Raw genomic sequence first — 5,185 nt, forward strand, 5'->3', positions numbered from 1 at the left:
ATTTATCCCCTAAATATCAAACTGTTCAATCACTAAAATATTATTTAAAGACATCTTATATTCCCTAGAAATATTCTCAACTCATTGACATTGATTAGAACTAACAAGTTAAAAGAGACTTTAAAAATAAAAGGTCAATAAAAATCAAATTGCAAAGTTTTTGTTGTCCATTTTGCTCCACCAAAGTGACAACCTACTATTACAATGTTACGATTACATAAATTAATTTTCATAACTTAAACAAATAAAATAATATAGGATAAGAAAGAGATCAATCCTATAAAAAAGATTTAGTTCAGGTCGTTAAATGATTCAAAGTTAAGGGGGAGTTAAGGTTATTTAAGCTATGCTAGGATAATCAAAATAAAGTAATCAAACTAAATTAAATAAACCGAGACTTATTAAGAGAAAAATCTTGGTTTCAAGTAAACATTCACTAACAGAAATCAAAATTGATAACTGAAACGATATGTCTATTTATATTTTTAATATTTATCTTCTTTTAATATTAATTAATTAATTGATCTGCAGTATAACTAACCCTAACAATTAAACAACCACAATATCCGCACTAGTAATTTAATTCAAATGCAGTCTTAAGAACTAGATATGTTGATAAATCTAAACAACATAATTGTTTACAGTCTATATTTGATTTAATTGAATGTTTTCCTAAGATTAACAATATAGATACACCATAATGATTACACTTAATCACTTTATAGGTTAAATATTATGTAAAGCACAAACATCATGCTTTAATGTTAAATTAGAACCTTATTGATGAAAAAATATTAATTACACTGAGAGAAACAGGTCATTGATAAATAAAGTCAAACCACTAATGACTTTTTAAATATTTGAAGGATTATGATATGTTGTTAGACAATAAACTCGATCTTCAAATATAAATTAATCAATTGATAAATTGATGATAAATTAATTTATTTAATTAGAATTTAGGCTCACATATCTGATTAGTACTTAAAAGTGCATTTTTATCATGATTTTATATCATCATTTTGCACTTGAAGTATCAATAACTCCTTAACTAAAGCATGTTTTATAATAATATATCTAATAATATAAGATACCTTTAATTTGTGGTAAATGTTCATTTTAAATGCAGGCCTATCACATAAATGAAAGGGTTGATTGATGACTTTAAGAACTTAAATTGCAAGGATAAAGAGATAGCCAAACTTAGAAAAGAGATGTCGGTGCAATTCAAACCGGAACACTATTCGATAACTGGGTCATATCTGGAGCTATGGAGCTCAGATTTAGGTCCATTTTATATGGATGGAAAGGTAAGACATAGGCCTACAACTTTCATATGGAGCCCAAGATCTAAAAAGGCCATTATCAAGTCCAAATTGTAGCAACAACAAAGAAGCCCGAATCTGTCTTCCAGCCCGAGCACTGTTCGGTATTTTGGCCATATCTGGAGTTCTAGAAGTCCAAATGAGCTGAATTGTTTACACAAGAAAGCTGAGACAATTGCCTACAACTTTCATGTTTGCAACTGGCTCCAATTTTGACGTTATCAATGACGTTTTGGGCAGACAAGAGAAGATAAGGATTGTCACCAAGTCAAAAGTTGGTCACCCACTTATCAATTAGTCATCAAATCAATAGTTCCCAATTTTGGCCTATAAAAGGAGGCATTTTCCATGCATTTAGGCATCTTGGTTTCCAGATCAAGATCATGCTCTTCCTTTCTCTCTTTGTATTTTTTATGCTTTGTTTTCATTAATATTAAGTTTATGCCTTTCATTTCCTTTCCTTTACTTAGTTAACTTTTATGTTCTTATTTTGTTTATCTATTTTGCTTTCTTTCATTATGTCTAGCTAAGTTAATTATGTCAAGGTGAAAAGGTTACACTAATGGTGTAAGAATAAGTATAATGTAAACTTAATATGAACTTTAATGTTTGATACTAACATGTTTTATATTTGTTATCTTGTTCACTCTTTAATACTTTGCTTGTTAAATGACTAATCTTGATTTATGTTATATAACACTTGGTACAACAAATGCTTGGCACTTTCATAGCCCATAATGTATGGTATAACCGACACCTGAGCTATGAAAGGAACTTGATTTATTGTTAACATAAGTTATAATCATGAATGCTTGACGAGATTTACAAGTATTAGCATTAATTGAATAAGATGACTAATGTAATCATGTTAACAATATATAATCTGATTGGAACCTCCTATTATAAATTTAATGGGTTGCACATATTAAAAATCATTAATTAAGAATTGAATTGAAATAATTAATCAAGTGCGACTTGATTGAAAATAATTTTAGAAATTAAGTACTAAATCCATCTAATAAAAATCTAAAAACTCAAATAAGTTTATTTTATTATTTTTACCGCATGAATAATACTAGGCAAGCATCATATGCAAATCTGGCTGGATCACAGATTGAGAGAACTGCTTTGAAAGTGAAATCGTTTGGAGTGAACCTCCTGGTTCTCATCTCATCAAGAATCTTGATTGCATCTTTCCATAGGTTATTGTATCCATAAGCCTCTATAATGGCCGTCCATGGCATTGAACCCTTGACAGGACCTGCAGTGAACACTGATTTTGCTCTACGAACCAATGCACAACTCCCATGCATCTTGACAAGTTCAGCTGAAACAAAAGGAATGGACTCAGTCTTTCTTCAATTTATGTCTATGAATCTCTTTCCATTGCAACTGTTCAAAGTTCTTGCCATTGTAACTCAGTCTAGCTTTAAAGATTTAATTTCATTGCAAATGTTCAAAGTTCTTGCCATTGTAACTCAGTCTGGCCTATGCTTCGACCACTGTATAAACCTTAATACATTGAATGCTTCATATATAATCATGTTCTCTATATATGAATCGATCATGGCTATCCTGGCGATCACATTGCTTTACCACACGCCATCAAACGACTCGACACTATAATAAAAAAACCCCACACTTCAAGTACATTGTTATCAAAGTAGTTAAAGATACATTAGGCAAGAACAAGTGCTTGACAGCAAAAGCATGTATCTCCTTTCCATGCTTCAGAGCGAAACTTCGCACAAACTGGAATAACAGTTGCAACTGTGACGACATCAGGCCTCCACCTTTCGTACTGCATCCAAAAAACTGATCTTAATGGCTGCTCAAGCCACTCATTAAATACATCGCTAGACATCAAAGCAATCCAGCAAACAGGATTCCTTTCCCTTGATCCATAAAACACACGCCACCTCGAATCCATATCCTCATATTTGCAATACATAATAATTAATCCTGATTGAATCGTGAACTCCCATGAATAAACAATGAACGTTCTGGCCTAATCTCCTCGCCCATACTTCTCCTATCACAGGAAAAATTGTAGTTATAATAACCAAGCTCGGATATATCCCTCCACTTAACATCAACCTAACAATAATCCAACGCTTACTATTGATGTCTGTTATCAGCAAACTGATTAGTATTTAAAAATATACTTTTATTAAGGTTTTATATTATTATTTTGCACTTAAAGTATCAATAATTTTTTAATTAGAGCATGTTTTATAATATTATATCTAATAATATAAGATACCTTTAATTTATAGTAGATGTTCATTTTAAATGTAGGCCTATCATATAAATTAAGAGATTGATTGATGATTTTAACTACTGAAAGTAAGAAGACAAAGAAAGGGCTAAGCTTAAAAAAGATATGCTAGTTTAATCCAAATTGATACACTATTAAGTCATTGTGTCATATTTGAACCTATAAATTTTGAATTTTAGTTTGGTTTATATAGCTAGAAAACTAAGACATAGACTTAAAACATTCATGGGAGTCGATGACTCAATTCTACCATTTAAAAGTTCAAATCTTAACATCAAAAGAGAAGTCTGGATCTATCTTGTAGCTCAGACACTGTTCAGTGTTCAATCCATATCTCGAGTTCTAGAAGTCCAAATGTCCTTATTTTTTTGTTGGAAAACTGAGACAATTTCCTAAAGCTTTTATAAGGACAGTCTGTTTAAATTCTGATATTAGCAATAATGTTCTGATCAGATAAGAAGATAAGGATTGTTATTAAGTTAAGATATGGTCACCCACTCAATAATTAGTCAACAAAACAACAGTTCCAAATTTTAGCCTATAAAAGAAGGTATTTTCCATGTATTTAAACATCTTGGTTTCCAAATCAATATCATGTTCTTGCACTCTTTCTTTATATTTTTTGTAATGCTTAAGTTTTGCTTTCATTAATATCTTATTTATACCTTTGATTTCATTTACTATACTTATATAATCATGTTCTTCTCTTGTTTATTTATGTTTCTCTTCTTCATTATATTTAACTAAGTTTATTATATTAATGTGAAAAAGGTTACACTAATGGTGTAAGGATAAGTATAATATAAACTCAATATGAACTTTAATATTTGATCTTAACATGTTTTACTTTGCTTGCTAAATGGCTAATCTAGATTTATATTGTAAAACACTTAGTACAACAAATACTTAATACTTTCATAGCCTAATCGTATGGCATAACTGACACCTGTGCTATGAAAGGAACTTGATTTGTTGTTAACATAAGTTATAATCATAAATACTTGACAACATTTACAAGTATTAACATTATTCGAATAAGATGACTAATGCAACCATGTTAACAATTTATAATTCGATTGGAAACTCTTTTGTGTGTATTTTCCAGTTGAGTAATAAAAAGAGTTTATACTATACTTGTTTGAAATACCATTAGTAGATCTTTTATCATTGACAATTATTTTATCCTTTTTTAATCTTCATATCAATATCACATCTCAAAGCTCTCTTTATTATAGAATGTACTTATTTAGAAAATAATGTATAGGAAATATTATCTACATACTCTTATATGGTAACCTCTACCATTGCTATTGTATATTGTCCTACACATATATATAAAAAGGGTTAGTTAACTATTAAGTTAAGCCTTCCAATTATTCTTAACTTGGTATCAGCGCCTACTGCCATGAAAACTCTTTTCTTCCTTCCTCCCTTTGTAGCAGGCTGACATGACTAAAAGATCGATGTCTTCTTCCAAGTGCAAGAGTGTCGAAGTAATAAATAACCCAATAAGACCAGGGTCGAACCACATAGAGGTTAATTGTACAAATTATAAACAACAATAATAACAATAACAACAACA

General features: G+C 30.1%; 1 pseudogene; it reads right to left on the bottom strand.

Moving 5' to 3' along the window:
* Positions 1-2,383: 2,383 nt before the first annotated feature.
* LOC105107728 (pentatricopeptide repeat-containing protein At1g71460, chloroplastic-like) overlaps positions 2,384-5,185 on the bottom strand; it is an 18,700-nt pseudogene continuing 15,898 nt past the window's right edge.

This window comes from Populus euphratica, unplaced genomic scaffold, assembly GCF_000495115.2.
Source record: "Populus euphratica unplaced genomic scaffold, PopEup_1.0 scaffold167.1, whole genome shotgun sequence".
In the NCBI taxonomy this organism is placed as follows: domain Eukaryota; kingdom Viridiplantae; phylum Streptophyta; class Magnoliopsida; order Malpighiales; family Salicaceae; genus Populus; species Populus euphratica.